This window comes from Lithobates pipiens, unplaced genomic scaffold (genome assembly GCF_037356315.1).
Source record: "Lithobates pipiens isolate NorthernLeopardFrog02 unplaced genomic scaffold, aLitPip1_a1.2 Scaffold_16, whole genome shotgun sequence".
In the NCBI taxonomy this organism is placed as follows: domain Eukaryota; kingdom Metazoa; phylum Chordata; class Amphibia; order Anura; family Ranidae; genus Lithobates; species Lithobates pipiens.
In genome coordinates this window covers 262,310,084-262,331,348 of record NW_027507748.1, presented here as the reverse complement: position 1 = coordinate 262,331,348, position 21,265 = coordinate 262,310,084, and the positions used below count along the sequence as shown (strand labels likewise).

At 43.1% G+C, this 21,265-nt stretch overlaps 1 long non-coding RNA gene across 1 annotated transcript in view; it reads left to right on the top strand.

The window, feature by feature from the left end:
• Positions 1–20,742, top strand: part of LOC143984326 (uncharacterized) — a 72,948-nt gene extending 52,206 nt beyond the window's left edge. The window contains exons 2-3 of the long non-coding RNA XR_013274797.1: positions 18,193–18,398; positions 19,119–20,742. This is a non-coding gene — a long non-coding RNA (uncharacterized LOC143984326). The remainder of the gene's footprint in view (positions 1–18,192; positions 18,399–19,118) is intronic.
• Positions 20,743–21,265: the final 523 nt, after the last annotated feature.

Here is a 21,265-nt window from a genome sequence, read left to right as displayed (position 1 = left end):
TTTCATCATCTGTTAGAGCAGTCTTGTGACTTTAAGGAGTGTCCGGTTAAAGCTTGTAATATGAGTTTTCATCCTCCCACGATTGTCCTATGAGGATGCAGGACCACTGACCCTCTGGATGGTGCTGATTGGCTCTGTGCTGATCACATGCACTCTCCCAAGAACAAAAAAACACCTCTAGCAATACACACCAAACTGATCATGTGCAGCTGGTCCCCTGGCTCTGTAAATATCAGGAGATATAGTGGAGTCAGTGGAAGAAGAAGATGATCAGAGGAGACAGGATTGAACAGACTTTTTACACAATGCAGAGGATTAACCCCTTAGGTTCCACAATGAGTATAACAAGCATGCTTTACTACATGTTCCACAGTGAGTATAACAAGCATGCTTTACTACATGTAGCGGGGATATAGTTGTGTATTAATGCAATTAATGTGAAGTAAAATGTAAATCTATGGACAATGTTATTCACTAGTATTGGATGCCATCTAGTGACCAAAACTGGAAATGGACTTTAGCTATTTTCCTTTTCTACAGTGTTGGAAAGATAACAGGAAGTGACTGTGTTTACTTTGGTAATTTGACCTCATCTACCCAGGAGTCTGTGTGACCTACCCATGAACACGTTGATATGCAGTGCATGCTGGGTAGTGTATAAAAGGGACTGCAGCAGCCATATTTGGTCTCTTGGAACCACGTTGCCTGCCTGTGCGGAACGGTGTGTAAGGTTCTCGGGCGCATCGGTAGATAGTCACCGCGAACTGTTTGTTGGGTGACTTGACGGAGCCAAGAGCTGGTGATCAGACCAACGGGGATCGGAGATGCTTGTTGGAGCAGCGGAGAGCCGGATCCAGTCAGTGTTGTGGCTTGGAGCATCTGGCCTAATCAGCGGAAGCAAGCTGCAGTTGTAGGACTCAAGCCATCACTCAGAACTCTGATCCGATTGGTGAAGTGTTGCGGCCCACTGTTTAATCTATTAAACGTACATAAACTTACTAATAGGTCTTGCTGGGACCTGTTGTTCCATGGAAGCGTAATTTAGCAAATTACACTTAATAGGCTTGAGGCCTGTTTCACTTTAGTACCTAAGTGTGATTACAAGTTTCCGGAGTTATACCTGGAGTGTCCTAAGTTAACTTTCTCTACTTAACCCTTTGGATTACAATTTTTTGAGGAACTATTTAAACTAGCGAAGAAAGAAGATAAAGGAATAAATACATTAAGTGAGGCCTCACATAGACTTTTAATAAAGGGGGCTCCCAGGTCCAAATAGTAACATACTTGCATGTTATTTATTGTATTTGCCTGTTGACTTATGTTGTGCTGACGTTTTACATTGAAACGACAGTGCAAACCAGGTGGAGCCAGAGGATCCCAAGGTATAGACACAGGTACATTATACTTTTTACACTGTACTGTATTATTATTGCACCACAGCTGTGCCAGGGGGACAGAGTCATTAAGAAGGGGGGTTTCTCAGTAGAGTGCAGGCACAATTCAAATCAGCAGCTCCTTCGGGGGTCAGTGCTACATACCTTGTACAGACTGATTTTACTGTTGTGGGTTTAGTAACACTTTAATGTTATCAGAGAGGTCATGGGAAAAAGCAGCCACGAGAGCCTCATTGTTCCAACCAACCGCTGTTGCCAGAGTATGAAATTCAATAGTGTAGTCGGCAGCAGTTCTCATGCTCTCATTCTCACTCTTTTTAATGGACATTCAACTTTTGGCAGCAGAGGTGGCATAAGCGTAAAATGAAATACCCTTTTAAAAGGCCCCAAACTCAGGGTAATTCCGGACAATGAGTTTTTGTGTTTACTATAGCGTTTTTGCCCAAGCCAAGGCCTTGTCAGAAAGCAAAGAAATAATCAAGCCTACTTTGCTTCTGTCCGTAGGGAACACTTGGGGCAGCATCTCATAATATATTCCAACCTGGTTGAGAAACCCTTTGTAGTGAGATGGCTCACCCCCAAAATACACGGGAAGCAGAGCAGAACCAGTCATACATCTTACAGCACATTGGTAGTCTTAGAGGCGGCTCAAAGTAAATGTAAATATTCAGTGCAAACAAACACAAATATAATTATAAATAATGCATGATGAACACTCAAGGTCAGATACACAACACCTAAAAATAAATTATATGAACAGGATATTGCAGCGCAATTTACAAAAGGTACATATAAACATAAAATGTATGACAGCAAAGTCCATATGCTGGAGAAACCTATACACATCAGCCACTGTGAGGCTATGTGTCCTAACAAGGCATGCAGGTTGTCATGGTTATGCAATAGAGTTGATCTGCTTACCTGTTTCCATGCGTTCATCTCTAGAGACCAGCCGACCCTCACATTACTGCTTTTGTAATCCATCCTCTGGCATGACTCCACCCTAGCTCCTATCAGAGAACTCTATATTAACCTGTGCACTGCAAGCCAACCCTGCTGATCAACCTTTGTGTGTTAGCTTCCTGTTACCTGCCGTGTGCTCTTCTGTTGTTTTCCGTTACCGACTTTGGCGTGTCCTTGACTATCCCTGTTTGCCTGTGATCCTGACCTTTTGGCATGTCCTTGACTATTCCTGTTTGCTTGTGGCCCCGACCTTGGCTTTGTCCCTCACTATCCCTATCCTCCTGTTGCCTACTGTGGGTGTGAGCTGGGGGACTCTGGGGGTCACGACCTGGAGCCAGTTGCAGCCAAGTCCATCCTCATGACTAGAGGCGCTGGTGAACATCTGCTGGCTCTTAGACTCCGCGCCCCAGGGAATCTTACGCTCTAACCTCAGGGGGATCTGTCTCCCGTCTGCAGCATTCAGCCGTAGGGTCCACAACCTTGCGGTGCACTCCTGATCCCTACGGTGTGCATCTGTCACCTCGCCTCAAGGTGACCTGACACAGGTGCTCAAAATCAGTGCAATACCTCCACCATCGACCCAATTGGCTGCTCAACTTACAGATATGACCTCTGCTGTCTATTATAGAATAAAAGAAGAAAAGTATTAGAGGCAGCTGGCTGAACAGAGACAGGTGTAGCAGAAGCAGGGTTGGCCTGCAACACTGGTTGTACCCGAACAGCCGGAGTAGGAGGATCCAGATGAGCAGTTTGAACCAGGAACATTGGTAACGCTATGGAAAACTGTACCATGCAGTGGTCCTGGTCATTCAATCTGGAGAAAATATTACAACTAGGTGGATTGCCTGCATCTTCTGCATTCATTGCTCTTGCGTAATGTCAGGAACAAAAAACAGGCGGAGACGGAAAATGCAGGTAAAATCACACCTTTAATAATATAGAAAAAACATAGTGAAAACTTGAAGCCAGGATTAGGATGACAGAGCAGGTAATGATATAAGTCGGGGTCAGGAAGCCAGAAGTCAGCATAATAGGAAGCAAAAACAGGAACATGTATCGGAAGAGAAGTCAGCCGGGCCAAGTCATACACAGGAACACACTGGAGATCATAGACCACGCAAGGGCATGGAGGAAACGAACAAAGATTTTTAAATAGCTAAAAGGGGCTGACTGTAGGCTGGACTAATGAGGCAGGTAATGGTAAATAGGTGAGTCACTGTGGAAACAACGAGTGACTGGTAATTACCCAACAGCTGAGCAACATCTGTGCACTGAAAGAAAAGAGCTGCTCATAAATAGCAGAAGCCCATCCCTGACATGGAGTTTCTGCAAAATGGACAAGGACAGAGCATGCTCTGCTCTGTGGGTGGCATAAAGTAAACTGATTCCACTGTTCGTTACACCCGACTGCCCTCCAATCCAAACTGCCTAAATGGAAGAGGAGAGATCCCCTTCCATTTTTTTTTTGGCTGATCCAATAGGACCCAGAGGTAGGTGGGTTTCATAGTTTCATAGTTTCATAGTTAGTAAGGTTGAATAAAGACACCAGTCCATCCAGTTCAACCTGAGTGAGTGTCTACAATAGACCCCATCCCTGTACATTGCACACTCACATTGGTCCCTACCCTCAATGCGCCCACAATCCAAGGTCCCCATTCATATACTAGGGCCAATTTTGGACAGAAGCCAATTAACCTACCTGCGTGTCTTTGGATTGTGGGAGGAAACCGGAGTACCCGGAGGAAACCCACGCAGGCACAGGGAGAACATGCAAACTCCAGGCAGGTAGTGTCGTGGTTGGGATTTGAACCAGCGACCCTTCTTACTGCTAGGTGAGAGTGCTAACCACTACACCACTGTGCCGCCCAAGACAGACAGACAAGTCCATTTACATCCACCCGTACACAGGGATGAATAGCTGGTCTGATCAGATCAGTCTCGAGAACTGGCAAGCAGACCTAATTGGATCTGCTGTGTGAAAGTGACCTTAGTGATTGCATCAGCAGAAAGTGACTGTGAGAAACTGCACTGCCCAATTTCTTACAGTCAGGACAGTGCTACATGAAAAAAGGAGATACCATCTTTGTCAGCTTAAAAAAATGTTTTACTCCTATGTAAACCTTTAGCAAAAAGTAATTTACTTATATTTAAAAGTTTAAATAGAAGTGAAAAAGGTGCTGTTACTGTAGCTGAAAAAGATGGTAGTTCATTTTTGATGTAGCACTGTCCTGACTGTGAGATATCGGGTAGTGCAGTTTTAAACCCAGTTTAGCCAGTTTGGCTAATGCTCTGCAAATCCAGGGATCCCCCAGCCACAGAACTTACATTGTTCTCAATTCAGCTGAGCTCACACTGTTCAAACAGAGAGAAGAGGGGCCGGGCGTGACCATCTCTGAGGCCTGGCACACCCCACTCCTACCCACTCACACTGCAAAGCCTTACAGGCTCCACCTTGGGGATGCAGCAGTCCTCAGTTAAAGTGCATTGACTGAGCCACTGGGGGAGGTGTTGGGGGAGGGATCTGTCTCATGGGCTCCCCACCCATTAGTACAAAAACAATGCGTGCCCCTGTGTGACAACACCTGAGCTGAGCAGCAATGAGTATGAACAAAGTTCCGACATCAGAGTTGGTGTCAGTTGCCTGCGGGCAATCCAATGTGACAGAACTCACAGGCTGCTGTCTAACTGCCCATGAATAGCTTTGATTTCCTGGATGGAGCCCAGAACAAAGACGTGTTGGGACAGGGCTTTAAAATCGATTTCGGCTATTTCAAGACAGTTGGCAACTATGATTGTGACTTTCATTGAGTGAAGAAAATTGATGAATATGGAAAGTGAAAGACCACAGTGTATACTGCTGGTAGTGCTTGCCATACCATGACTAGCAAAAGTTTGACAGTCAGCAGAGGGGTCCCAGCATGATCAGGAAATGCAGCATTTGGGCACCTTTGAAGGACATCCTTTCAGACCGATAGTGAAAGGCGGTCTGCCATTTTGGCTTTATAGCCTGGATCCAAATTGGTGGCCAACCAATAATAAAACATTTATTTGAGACATACTGAATGTGAGTGTTTTTTATGTAAGCATTGTAGCTTGAAGGAACTCATGTGCTACACATTGTCTGATGTTGAGGACCTACCTTTCTCTGTGTTACTGAGCACAGTCCAGGGTTTACAATGGTAAAAGTCCCCACAAAGCCTGAAAACCTGACTTCTTTTCCTCATCTTCAGCCCCCAACCCCTCCCCGTCCTCTTATTCAGCCTCCTGATGCTTCTGCATCTAAGGGATGGAACCAGAGGACATATCGGGAGCTTGTTCAAATTGCTACTCCTCCATTTCCTGCTACCTGGCCACCTTCCTGCACTGTCTATTGGTGGGCACCTGATGATCATGGAAGATAGGAAAGAAATCCTCCTCCTGCTATGTTTGCTGTGCTCTATCTATAAGGCCACCATAGGTGTGCGCAGCCTATTGCATTAGGGTGTGCACACCAAAACTCAAACACACATCATGTGGGTATGTGTTTGTGTGTGTGTGTGTGTGTGTGTGTGTGTGTGTGTGTGTGTGTGTATATATATATATATATATATATATATATATATATATACACAGTATCTCATAAAACCCCTCACATTTTTCTAAATATTTTATTATATCTGTTCATGTGACAACACTGAAGACCTGACACTTTGCTACAACGTAATATAGTAAGTGTACTGCTTGTATAACAGTGTAAATTAGCTGTCACCTCAAAATAACTCACACAGCCATTAATGTCTAAACCGCTGGCAACAAAAGTGAGTACACCCCTAAGTGAAAATGTCCAAAAGTGCCCGAAGTGTCAATATTTTGTGTGGCCACCATTCACCAGAGCTTCACATGGCGAGGCCTGTTCGGAGTGAAACCACTGTATGGTCTTGGCCACCATGCTACAGCTTAGTTTCAGGGTCTTGGCAATCTTATTATAGCCTAGGTTATTTTTATGTAGAGCAACAATTCTTTTTTTCAGCTCTTCAGAGAGTTATTTGCCATGAGGTATCATGTTGAACTTCCAGTGACCAGTATGAGAGAGTGAGATCAATAACACCAAATTTAACACACCTGCTCCCCATTCACACCTGAGTCACTGGGGAAGGAAAATGGCTAATTGGGCCAAATTTGGACATTTTCACTTAGGGGTGTACCCACTTTGGATGACAACAGTTTCAGACATTAATGGCTGTGTGTTGAGTTATTTTGAGGGGGCAGCAAATTTACATTGTTATACAAGCTGTACACTCACTACTTTATATTGTAGCAAAGTGTCATTTCTTGAATGCTGTCACATGAAAAGATATAATGTTTACAAAAATGTGAGGGGTGTACTCTGTTGTGAGATACTGTATATTATATATATATATATATATATATATATATATATATATATACACACACACACACATTTTTTTTTTAAATATTTAAATACATTTTTCATCTTATGGCAGAGTCAGTCAGGGGGGTAAAGTGGGGGGGGGGGGGAGAGAGAGATGGAGAGAGGGGGGGCAAGAGTGAGGAGAAAAAAAAGAGATGGTGAGAGACAAAGGAGAAAGGGAGTGAGAGGGGAGAGGGTGTATAGAGAGAGAAAGCGGGTGGGGGGGGGGGGGGGGGTTGGATTGTGGGGGGGGTAAACTCAGCAGGGATAGAATGGGAAGCAGAGCAGATTGAACCTCCTCCAACCTGTTTGTACACACTAAACTAGGCATTGCCAATAGGATTCGATCGGCACCACACAGTGCACAGACACCCACCCCAGCTCACAGGAATTCTCCCCCTCTCCCCCTTCCTGGCTGGCAAGGGAGACGATGCAGTGGATCTAGTGCTGTAGATGAAATACAATGGATTACTTGGGGTGTGTAGTACATAACAATTCCCAGCGGGTCCCCCTTCCTTCGGGGACTGTGTGCCTCGCACCCTTTTGTACACTGAATGGCACTGGTGCCCGGGGGATTAGGGTGTGCCCAGGCACATGCGTTTCCCCCGCCCGAGCATGCCTATGGAGGCCACATTTTGTGTGTTTCAAGATTAAGGGCAAGGTATCCCTCATTCGCACCTGTTCACAGCTTTTCATTTTTGCAGCAAAATACATCTTAGTTCAGTGGCCACTGCCTGAAGTAAAGAATCTAGCTGGTATAGAAGGTGTTGAAACACCAGGAGGGGCCATCCCCATTCAGATGTCAGGAATGGAGTTAGTAAGGGGGAGCTTTTTGTTCCACTCCAGTAAAATGGAAAGAGAAGAGATGGGTGAAATTTGGTACTGAGACACTGGTGCAAATGTAGGCTAAGTATGAGGTTGCAGTCTTTGCTCGGTCTTCTGTCTGATCCCTTAACCCTCTTCAAAGTTGAAGGTAGAACAGGACCTCTGAGCTCCCTAGGAAACGTTGTCTCCCTCTCTTCAGATACAGTGGAACCAAATCAGCATAAGAATATGGGAGGGGAGTGCAATGCACTTGTCGAAGCATATTGAGAAAATAGGGTCCTCACAGGGGAGCTCTGCTAAACCACTTTGGCAGTAGCACAGACTCCCTGCTGTGTTGCAAGATGACAGTTGCATACTGATGGTTGCAGCAAAGTGCCCTGGCCTTCCTTTACTTCCACCTCTCCTTCAGAGATGTCTTGCTCTTACCTCAATGGCACACAAGTGTGATGTACCACCTCATCATATAGTGCCTCTTCCTCCCTGGAAGTGCCAGCTTATGACACTTTGATACCTGTTGCTGCTATGTGTTTTACACAGGGCTTTTTTTCAGGGGGAACTTTGTGGAACTCAGTTCCACCACCTCTGGCTATGATCCTTTGGTGCCTGCTCACCACAATCATTTGTAAACACAGAAGTCTGGTTTCTGTGTTTTCAAGTGACAGCTGTGCATTCTGTGTGTAACCCCCATGAACACTGTACTCTATATGTAATACAACCCTGGTAGCCCCTTTAAGACCCTTCTACTGTTTGTGAAATATGACCACACCCACTATTTGATGTGATTTGGAGGGTGTGTGTGGGAGGGCTTTTGGGGGGTCGTGGTTGAGTTCCAGCACCTATTGTTTGAGAAAAAAAGCCCTGTATTTACAGATGCTGAGTGATCAGATCATGCTCTTCTCAGCCTGACCTCTTTCTTCATTTGCCACTGCCAGCCCACCAGCTGAGAGGATAGGAAGACTTGTACATTGCTACAATGTTTCTCTGCTTGCAATACCTCCTGCAGCAAGGCAAAAACATAGTTCTTGGATAACTCCACCAACTTCCTGTCACAAGTTTGTGGGAGTAAAGCAGGATTAGCGCAGAAGAAAAAAAAACACAACATAAATTCTGGAAAAATGTTGACTACTTAGAACAACGATGATGATGCAGGCTTTGTGGGCTAATCATTTGCACGCTATGCATATAGCTGCTCAATTGGTTGGCCACTCTGGCCAAGGATTTTCAGACGTGCCTGGTCTCTGTTTTGGCCCTAGCACTGCTTTGTTGTCCAAGATTGCTTGTAGAGTTGATTGCCCCCTACTACACAAGGGTTACCATAAACACTATGATTTCTTTTCAATCTTCTTTAGATTTTCTAAAATTATGTATTTAAAAGACATCCATAAACAATCTATGTACTTTGTAACAGTTATTGGTAGATTGTATTGTACAGTGCATCACCAGCTTTACTCCTCACTCCCTCAATGGTCAGTCAGCTCTCCCTGTCCTCTTACTACGGCAGCTCCAACGCACTAACACTGTGCAGGGCTGGTGCAAGAATTTTTGACACCCTAGGCGGAAACTCATTTTGCCCCCCCCCTGGCTCCACCGCTGACTCTACCCCCACCAGCACCAGCACCCATCAAATGCAGCCTCACCAGCGCCCATCAAATGCAGCCTCACCAGTGCCCATCAAATGCAGCCTCACCAGCACCCACCAATGAAGCCTCACCAGCGTCCATCAAATGCAGCCTACCAGTGCCCATCAATTAATGTTTGCTTGTTTCCATTCATTTGGGAGTCAGGACACAGGCACAGTCCTCCGCCAGGCGCTGCGCCTCTGCCACTATGTGTGAATGGAGTGGTGGCTGTCTGCTGATGCTGAGACTTAGTTCCTTGCTACAGAGAGAAGAGAGTAGGAACACCAGTGGCTGGGCTCCCTAGGCAGCAGTGCACCCTAGTTTGCCTATCACTGTCTATTCTCAGTATTCTACCATCTTTTATAGTGTGAAGCTTAGAAAGGCCATAGGTGGTGCAAACTTTTCGATCGCTGAACTTGGTACATTAAGTCTGCTGAACTGGCCAGGATTCGAGCGGTCTATGGCCAGCCTTAGTTATTCACCAAACCCCCTTATTTTTCCCAGCTATAAGGCTTTCACCAGGGTCAAATGCTGTGCAAGACATTATGGGTGAGCACCAAAGTTCAGCAACCAAGAATTCCAATGAAATTTGCAAGTCATGTTCAGATTAATTCAAATCTTATCACCGTTCTAAATTATAATATAAGATACAGACCATTTTAAATATTGATAAGATGACCCAAAATGCCCATGACTGCAATAAAATATATATATATATTTTCAAAATGATTTATACATATGGCTAAAATATTACAAAATTATTAAAGTTTATCTAAACAAATTTTTTGGAATAAAGTAGAAAATAGATAACACTGTGATATACACTATATTAGCAAAAGTATTGGAACACTTGCCTTTACACGCACATGAACTTTAATGGCATCCCAGTCTTAGTCTGTGGGGTTCAATATTGAGTTGTCCCACTCTTTGCAGCTATAACAGCTTCAACACTTCTGGGAAGACTGTTCACAAGGTTTAGGAGTGTGTCTATGGGAATGTTTGACCATTCTTCCAAAAGCATATTTCTGAGGTCAGGCACTGATGTGGATGAGAAGGCCTGGTTCGCAGTCTCTGATTTAATTCATCCCAAAGGTGTTCTATCGGGTTGAGGTCAGGACGCTGTGCTGGCCAGTCAAGTTCCTCCACCTCAAACTCGCTCACCCATGTCTTTATTTCTAACAACAGATGTGAGTTTTTGTCAGAATTTCCAATCGTGTGTAGGCTCCATCGGACATTTGCTGTCAGAATTTTCGACAACAGATGTTTGAGAGCTGGATCTCAAATTTTCCTACAACAAAAATCCGAAATTCCGAGTGTGTATACACGCACATATATACGCACAAAATTCCACGCATGCTCTGAATCAAGCAGAAGAGCCGCACTGGCTATTGAACTTAATTTTTCTCGGCTCGTCTTACCGCGTTCTTGACGTTCGGAATTTCTGACAACATTTGTGTGACCGTGTGTATGCAAGACAAGTTTGAGCCAACATCCGTTGGAAAAAAAATCCAATGTTTTGTTGTAGGAATGTCCTATCGTCTTTACGCGGCATTTGGGTATTCTCACAGCCAGTGCTAGGAGCTGTCCGATTTCATTAGCCAGGCAGGGGCAATTTATCCATCCAGTAGTGTGTGTGGATGGAAGGCATCTATTAGTGTACTTCGACCTTCAATAACTCAAAAGCGGGGAAACCCTATCATAGACTGTTGTCACTAGAGCAATTGTCCCCATTGGGAGAATACTGCTTTTTTCTGTTCCAAAAAAAGATCAACACACTATTATTCAGTCTCACTATTTTGTAATTTAAATAAATAAGACATACTGACTTTTTTTTTTTAAAACCAGGGTTTAAATTGTAAGTCAGAGAGACATGCTAACAAAGCTTCTGATTTGTGTTCCCTGTATGTAAAACACATCTCTCCTGTTATGCAAACAGTGGGAGGCGACTAGTTACAGTTAGATGGAGAAGCCGTGACATTTTGCAGGTTACTTCCCTAGTCACTCTGTCATGCACAAGCTTTCCCCTGTTTGAATTTTGTTGTGTTTATTTAAAAACCGGTTTGTGGATGGAAAGTGGATCAGCAGAGTTCCTGTGTCTGTACTTAATCTCTGCTTTTAGTGGCATTAATCATCTATTTCTGACATTAACAGGGGTTGCAAAAGTTTGCTGTATCTAGAGCTGAGTTCTTGTCTCACCAACTCCATCTAGTGGGGCATTGTGCAATGTATTAGAACACTGGATAAAGCGAAATCTTTCGGGCTGGTTTCACAGTTGTCTTGTAAAGAGGGAGAAAAATAAAAAGTTCACATCCCATTTTGATCCCAAAATACGATTAAACTCTGCTTATTCATTAGCCGATATTTCTGCTCTAAATTGTATATGACTATAGTATAACAGATGTTGCATACCTGCTGCTAACCCAGCCACTCTACTCCATACCTTTCCAACCCCACATTTTCCCATTAAAGGAGACCACATCTTTCTGGAGTAATTATTGGCCGTAGTAGCCCCTTTATTAAACAAAATCCATCAAATTAACATATAGTAAACAAACATCAGTTACAACGTCATCTGATCATCTTGATCTATGCAGGACAACCAAACCACTGACCGCAGTGCACCCTTTCACCAAATTCCATGGAAACCACTGATAAGGCCCATACACACGATCAGACTTTTTGACAACAAACATGCAAATTAGCTGTTTTGGAGCAACATCCAACTGTGTGTACGCTCCATCGGACAAACTTTTTTGGTTTTCATCAGCCTTTTGTTGGCTGTGCGAACGGACAAACTTTCTGGCAACAAAAGTCCGATGGAGCAAAGTCTGATCGTGTGTACAGAAAACCATAGGACTTTTGTACAAAGTACAAACAGGCATGCTCAGAACCAATGCAAAAGATCAGACAACAATACAGAAGTTGACCAAAGGTGGCGGTAAAGAGCAGAAAAACTACATGATTTGGTGAAAGTTGGCTGAAAAAGTCCTGCTGTGTGTATGCAATACAAGTTCAGGGCCGACGCCCTTTGTACAAAAATCCAAGGGAAAGTTTGTACAAAGTCCTATCGTGTGTATGAGGCTTTAGATGGAATACCACCAACGGGCCCATACCCCCGATGGGTCCCACATTCACCTTCTCTGGGGAGAGGGGGTATCTTCCTTCACCTGCAATGACCAACCCGCCTGCCACGACAGTCCATCCAAAACATCTGTAAACGAATACATGTTAACATATAAGCAACCAATTTTAGGGAGGGAGGGTGGGGCGCTTCAACCTCAGCAACACACTGACGCTGGGGAGGGACGTACAAGCCCTTCTCTCCCCGTCAGCTCCTCCCCTTCCCAGACTCTACTAATAGTCTACCACTTCCCTCCAATGCTAACTGTTAACTCTTTCATGTATAGCCCTGCGTTTATTCCTTTCTTGTCCTTACTCTAATTCTTTATTTTTAGTTTTCTCTGTATATCAATAGGGGTGGCAGAGATGGCATCCAATTACTTTTTTAGGCTAGCGTCACATGGTCGAGTCTGACTGTCAGCCTGACATGTAACATTCAAATGGTCTTAAAGGCTGAAGGTTTTTTACCTTCATTCCAAACGAGCCTGATCCAGCGATGTGCAAGAGAGCCAAAGTTCTCCCGGGACTCTCTGTCTTGATTGGCTGGGACACAGCAGCCATTGTCTCCCACTGCTGTCAATCACAACCAGAAAGGAGGGAGAGGGGGGGGGGCAAGACTGAGCCACCCTCTGTGTGTCCCGTAGACACACAGAGGCGGCTCGGGAGTGAGCACGCATGATTGCCCCTAGAGTAAGCAGCTTGCTTTGCCGTCACTTGGCAACGGGGGCGGCCAGAAGCGCCAGCGGGGGACCTGAGAAGGGAAGGAACAGGGTACAGAGCAGGTAAGTATGCTGGGTTTATTGTTTTAAAGAAAAAAAAAGCTTTAGAACCAATTTAACACTGCTATGCTGCTACAAATAGCATTGTGATCGTAGCATGTGAACAGCATCTTCTGGCTGCATTTTAGACTTTAGCAGGACAGTTGGGGGGCCTTATGAACCAATTTTTTTTTTTTAAAGGTCACTTTTTTAGGAAACCTTAATAAACCTATTCAAAAGAACATTCTCTCTGCCTTCCATAGATCACCTGCTGTGTACTAACCAAGTTCCTAATTTGAATTCGGCCTACAGTCCAAACAAATATTGAAATAAATATTGAAAACTCCCCAAACAAAAGTGCTAGTAAAGTACTCATGAACAATATGGCTCACAAACCGCTGTATTTAGCATTAAGAAAGTCAGAAATTAAAGTGATATTAAAGTGGTAGTAAAGTCAGTAATGACAGGCATGCTTTTTCTAACAGAAGGGACCCTAGAGGCTAAAGACCCTGTCAGCGGGTAAGGTGATCTAAGCCACACATGTGCAGCTCAGATCACATTTATAGCCCGCTCTGTGTACCCCAGTAAAGTGACTCACTCACACGTGTGCAGGAGTGATGTCACATCGGCTTGGCTAATCAAGTGGCCAAAGATGCAAAACCTTGATGGAAGACCCGGGTGAAGATGGAAGCGCCGAGGGCTGGGGATAGCACAACGTTGGAGGTCTCCATTTGCAGGTAAGTCTCTCCATGTGGCAGCTGGTCACTGATGGGTTAATGCACGTATACTGCCAGATGGTTACTATAGTGTTAATGTTCATACTCTGCTGATGTTAAATTGACCAGACAGTTTGTACTGGAGGGACAAATTAGTGTGCTGGGGCAGGATACAGGGTAAAGACCAATGTAGCCTAAAGGAAGAGGGCAGAAACTACTTTTGAGCCGAGTGCTGAACCTCAATACCAGTGTTTCTAAACCAGGGTGCATGGGGCCCAGTTTACCCCACACCCTATATATAAACATGCACGCACACGTTTGCATGTCTGCATTCAACCATTTTTCTACTAAAACAACCTATACTAAATATAGCGATTCACATATGTTGTAAATCAGGTATGTTCACACCAGTGTTAATTTAGTCGACAAAATGAATACTATTTTAGTTGACTAAAACAATTGAGATGACTAAAATACGACTAAAACTAAAACAATTGCAGAAGATTAAAACTTAAATGCCATTTTAGTCCTAAGACAAAAATTAACACTGATTCACACAAATATGCTCTATGATTTCCCTTCAACAAGTATATACTGTTTATCACATTACCAGAATTGATTCAACAAAGATATATATATATATATATATATATTTATATTTAGGGGCAGCACAGTGGTGTAGTGGGTAGCACTTTCACCTAGCAGTAAAAAGGGTCGCTGGTTCAAATCCCAACGCCTGGAGTTTGCATGTTCTCCCTGTGCCTGCATGGGTTTCCTCTGGGTTCTCCGGTTTCCCCCCCACACTCCAAAGACATGCTGGTAGGCTAACTGGCTTCTCACATAGTATATGAATATGAGTTGGGGATCTTGAATTGTGGGCTCCTTGAGGGTAGCAACCAATGTGAGTATGCAATGTATGTGTGGAGCGCTGCATAAATTGACAGCCTTATATGGGTAACTTAAATAATAATGATATAATAGATGAGCATCTTAATGAGACACAATGTACAGGGATAGGTACAATTGTAGACACTCACTCAGATTGAACTGGATGGACTGGTGTCTTTATTCAACCTTACTAACTAACTATATAATTTGAGTTCTACCAGAGGTATCCATTAGGAGTTCATTGGTGTTTTTCCAAGTACTCTAGTTTCCTCTTGATGTAACATTGAAAGGACAATTTGGACATTCGATTGTAAGCTCCTTTGGGGACAGAGAAAGATATGAAGGGTTTTATGTATACACTACTAAACAAAACAAATGATATACCATGTATACTGCGTACTGTACAGCAGCATGCAAGTGCAAAGGAGACTACTGCATCCCTTAAGAAACACTTTTCAGATATATTTTTTTAATTAGTCAGTAATACAAAACTCATTTGTTCATGTGAGTGCCATTCAGAGATGTGTTATTTATATTTTTTATAATAAGATCACCTAATAAAATACAAGTTCTCGTTGCCCCATGCTGCTATACAAAGATAAAGCAAGACAGAAGAATGGGGTGGGGGACAGATATGCAGAGCAGCAATAGGATATAGAGAAGATTGACTGATGCTATCTGAACTACTTATTAACCTCATCAGAGATGTGTGAAATATCCACCCACAAATGCAAAACAGTCAGCCTGAGACAGAGCATATTACATTAGCTTTGTGAGTATTTTTTTCACTATGATACCAATGAAATAAATGCGCTTTTCACCCAAGTGGGAAAAAGATACCCAAGCAGGATGGCTGTTATGAGAAAGACAGGGACTTGTAGAACTGTTTGTTCCTTGAAACATTTTCAAAGCCTAAATACGGCCCTTGGAAATTTGGTGTGAGATTATGATTATCTGATCAATACTTTGGCTACTCCTACTGCCCTATATTCACATTTATTGAATAAACACATTTAGCTTGGCAATGGTATTCTATGTGGGGTTTTACTTATCTAAAACCTGCTGTTTGATATACTGTATTTATCAGCTTCATTTTAAGAGGGATGTTTCAGGAAAAGAACATTTTTTTTAAATTAACAACTTTAAATTAAAATAAGGGTCGGTGCCCATCAATGCAGCCTGATTAGTGCCCGCTGACAGCCTCCTCATCTCCCATCAAAGCAGCCTGAACAATGCCCATCTGCAGCCTCAATGCAGCCTGATCAATGCCCATCTGCAGCCCATCTCATCAATACAGCCGGATCAATGCCCATCTGCAGCCCATCTCATCAATACAGCCTGATTAATGCCCATTTTTAGCCTCAATGCTTATCTGTAGCCTCACCATTTTTTATCAATGCATCCTGAACAGTGCAGGAAATCCCCAAGCCGTCATCTCTTGTTTACTCAGCTCTTAGTCGGCAGTCACACACACACAGTCCTGCCTCCGCTATTGGCATTGGACCAGCTCCTATGATAGAAAGAACACTGGTGGCAGAGGTGGGACTGTGTGTGTGACGTGAGAGCAGAGTAAACAGGAAATGACAGTCTCAGTGAATTCCAGCGGCGCTCGTCCCCCGCCTTCCACTCCGAGGTACACTATCGGCATATAACACGCACCCGTGATTTGCCCCCTATTTTCAGGGGGAAAAAGTGTGTGTTATACGCCAATAAATATGTTAAGTTATGGAGGCTTTATGCTTATGAGTGCTTTATGGTACATTCCACTCCTTTGAGCTTCCAGACTTCAATAGAGGTAGCTAGCCTTATTTGCAACATATTTACATTAACGGCACAGTGGGGTTTATTCACTAAAACTGGAGAGTGCAACATCTGGAGCTGCTGTGCATGTTAGCCAATCGGATTCTAACTTCAGCTTGTTCAAATAAACTTTAACAAAAAACTGAAAGCCAATTTGCTTCTATTCAGGGCTGCACCAGATTTTGCACTATCCAGTTTTAGTAAGTCCCACCAACCACACAGTTTAAAAAAAAAAATGGAAGAACTGGTGCTTGTCAAGTTATTATGTTAAAGCGGAGCTCCACCCTAAAGTGGAACTTCCGCTCATCGGAACCCTTCCCCCCTCCGGTGCCACAATTGGCACCTTTCAGGGGGGAGGGGGTGCAGATACCTGTATAATACAGGTATTTGCACCCACTTCCGGGCATAGATAGCCGCAGATTCTGTGGCTATTACGCCACTTCCTGCAGGGCCCCCGCTGTCTGCTGGGAAACAAACGGATCCCAGAGACAACAGGGACCATCCTTATTGCGCAGCGCGACTCCGGATTCTCATACCGAAGATGGTGGTGGCAGCACCTGAGAGCCGATTGAGAGATCAGCTTTGGGTGCTGACATCGCGGGTGTGCTGGGCGGGTAAGTGTCCATATTTTAAAAGTCAGCAGCTGCAGTATTTGTAGCTGCTGACTTTTAAAAACAAAAAACGGTGGAACTCCTGCTTTAAGCACCATACACACTATCAGTTTTTCTGCTGCATTTTTTCCTTCGGATTTACCAAAACCATATAATATGGGGTCAAACCTTAGGAGTTTCAGTTTGTATTCAATCAGGCAGGCCCTTGCACTACATGGTTTTGGTAAATCTGAAGGAAAAAAACAGCAGAAAATGTGATAGTGTATATGGGGCTTAAGAGTTGGCAGATATTTCAGTTGAAAATCTGAAACTCCTTCAAGTGTATGTATAGTCTTTTTTTTGGGATATAATGTGGAAGTAGTGTCGAAATAAGGTCACCCTGTACTCAGAGTGAATATGGCAAATTGCACCCCCTAGGTAGCGATGAGCCAAACACCCCCCAATTCAGTTCGCACCAGAACATGCGAACAGACAAAAAATTTGTGCGAACATGCGAACACCTAACATGAAAAAAAAAAAAAAAATTTTAAAGGCTTATATGCAAGTTATTGCCATAAAAAGTGCTTTGGGACCCGGGAACTGCCCAGAGGACATGTACCAATGCAAAAAAAAAGGTCATTTTTTCAGGAGCAGTGATTTTAACCACTTCAGCCCCGGAAGGATTTACCCCCTTCCTGACCAGAGCACTTTTTGCGATTCGGCACTGCGTCGATTTAACTGACAATTGCGCGGTCGTGCGATGTTGTACCCAAACAAAATTGACATCTTTTTTTCCCACAAATAGAGCTTTTTTTGGTGGTATTTGATCACCTCTGCGGTTTTTATTTTTTGCGCTATAAACAAAAAAAGAGCAAAAATTTTGAAACAAAACTCATTATTTTTACCCTTTTGCCATCGCGGGTATCCCCGCAGTGATCAAGTCCGCGGGTCCCGCAGGCACGGTCAAAAAAACATGGGGGGTGTGATGGCGTCATTGTTTTTATTGTTTGCCGGCAAATATTTTAAGAAGCGAGTGACTCCTCTTTTGTTACTATGCTTTTTTAAGCATTAAAATTATTTTCTATTTTTACAATACTAACTAGTGTAGTTATATTTTGTATCTCCTATTCATGGTCTATTTGCCGAGCGAGTGGCCGCTCTGAGTGGAATCTTGGCTTCCTGTACTGCTGAACTCTGGATACGGACGAGTTTGGTGAGCAGATTGGTGAGCCGTTGGATATTCAATACACCCGTGCAGAGGGTCATACCTGCTTGCACTTTATACCTCGCTTCTTAGCGGGTCCATCGTGTCTGGTAAGGGCATTCATCATTCTGACCTATCCCCATCTCGTCTTCTACCTTCCTTCTTGCTTCAAGCTCTGGTGAAGGTTCTCCATTCAAACCTTCGGATCTCCTGTTTTTCTGTGTGGATATTGGTGGACTGTGTTATTTTTTTATATATTTTTTCTAGTCTGTTGATTCGGACTGCTGATGGACTTTATATAATATATTTTTTTTTCATTTAGTATATATATATATATATATATATATATATATATATATATATTTTGATGTTCCCTCCTTTTTTATGTCACATGGGATTTAGTGTGGTCACAATAATTAGCGCAATTTATGTTTTTTGTAATTGCAGAATGTAAAAATGTGCTTCAATTTGGAAAGTTTGTATTCATATTTTTGGATTATTACACTTCTTACCTGTCCAGTGGGCTGCCAATAGTGTAAGTAAGGAGGGGCTGGCCAAAGAAACACACAATATTATTATTATTATTTAGGCATTCAGCTCTCAATGAAGTGGAGAGGGTTACCTGTCCAAAACATCTCCCCCGACCCTAAAATTTTTACAATGGACCATCAGAGGGGGTGAGGAATCTCATAAGTGGACCTTATACTTTTGTCTTTAAATACTCATTTCAATAAATGTTATACTTATGTTGGCCAAGAATGTTTGTGTCTAATCTGCTTGCAATGTTATGTGCAAAAGTACTAAGTTTTTTTTCTTGTTTGACTCCACAGTTTCCTTCCAACCCACATGAATGGCAGACTGTGGCCTCCCAAGTCCACCAACAGTGGGACTTTCCCAAATGCAGTGGTGTGATAGATGGGAAGCAGGTCTGAATTGTCCCACCACCCAACTCGGGGTCATACTACTTTAATTATAAGGGGTACAGTAGTATTGTGATGTTGGCAGTGGTGATGGCGAATTAGGAGTTCCTGTATCTGGATGTAGGGAAGAATGGCTGTATGTCAGATGGAGGAGTGATCGCCCAGACAGAATTTTACCATTGTCTCCAGAATGGCACCTTGGGTTTGCCACCACCAGTGGATAACGTGGCGAGCCTTCAGTTAATTTTTGTGGCAGATGAGACCTTTGCACTGAGGGCATTCTGATGAGGCCGTTCCCCATGAGGACCCTCACCCCGGACCAGAGGGTTTTTAATTACCGACTGGCCAAAGCCAGAAGAGTGGTCGAGAATGCGTTTGGAATAATGGCCAGACGGTTCCACCTATTTCTCACAGCAATCAACATGGCGGAATATAAACTGAATCATACTGTCCTTGCATGCTTCATACTCCATAATTATTTAAGGAAAAATGCAACAAACTATGTGGCCTCAGTTGGGAATGAAGCCGGCTTTCCTGATCCAACAAACTTAACGGCACTTGAAGCTGGCCATCCTGGCTTGCCCCCCAAAGTGCCCGCAAAGTAAGACAAAAGTACTTTGCAGGTAGAGGCCATTGATATGCCAGACAATGTGTGAAACATTTTTTCCCAAAAAATTTTATTGGTATAAACTGAACTCATATTTCATTTGATTTACAGCTTGTTTTTCTTAGCTGTCTCCTAGGTTCTCCAATGGCCTTTTTTCTTTTTGCCCATTTTCTTCAATAGTGCAAATGTAATTTATTTGATACATGAGGTGACAATCTCTTCTTCAGCTAACTATTATGTTGTGGGTCTGCTACACACACACACATTGTTTTTGTTGTTAATGAATGCAGTGCAAAGTGGATTTGCCTTTAGTAAATACCCCCATTGTCACTGTAACTACAACAACTTGCTCCAAAAACTGGTATTGAGCATTGAAAGAAGATATAAAACATTTTACTCCGTGCACATTCACACGTGTGTTATAAAAGGGATTCTTAACAAACCAACATCTTTGTTGTATAACATTTATGTTTGACAGTAGAAATAGCCTTTTTTGGTTAAATAGGCATTTTTAAAACCATAACATACACAACTCAGGAACTTACAAAGTGAAGGCAATATGTGACATTAGTATGACAAAACTGCGTTGATCTTGCCTTCATCAGATGGGGTGATGTCACCCCTTTTAAAAGCCAAATTTTGAAGCTGCACACAAAGTATGAGTCAAAATGTGGATTTACCTCCTGATCCCATGCCTAATGCCAACATGTGCTAGCTCCCGTTATGGGTGATCAATGGACATGTTTCGGGGTACAACCCCTTCCTCTCATCTACTTTAGTTGTGAGGAAGGGGTTGCACCCACAAAACGCATACATTGATATCCCATGGTGGCGGATAGCACATGTTCACACATTGTATGCATGTTCAAAATTTGGCTTTCAAATTACTTTAAAAATTTTGTAAAAATAAAAAAATCTAACAACAAACTGTCAACATTTTGAGTGTTTTAGATTCTGCCTAAAATATCAATGATATTGTTGAGTCTTTTTTCAACATCATTGAAGTTTTCCTTGATCTTTTCTAATTCCCAATTGCACACCATGATCTCCCCGATGAGAATCTGTGCATTTGCACTGTTGAAATTAGTTTCTTCTTCCACAACATCCACATCAACTAAAAAAAAAAAAAAAACACACCATGTATTATAAATATGCAGGCATATATCTATTACCTGAATCTGTGGTCTCAGACACTGACCTGTTGTGAGCACTATTTCGCCCAATTCCTGAACCTCTCCTCCCTCCACATCTTCTTCAGGGTGTGTGGGGATTTCCACTTCTTTAGGAGGTGTGGGGTTTGTGGTGCCCTCAGATGTCCCGATTCTTTTCTCCTCTATGTGAATAAAATAAAGGTATACAGAAGATGAAACTTTTATCCGCGAGATTGACACCCTGCGAGCCACATCGCAGGAGCCAGCGCCAAGCCAGCTCGCATCGGGAAAGGAAAAAT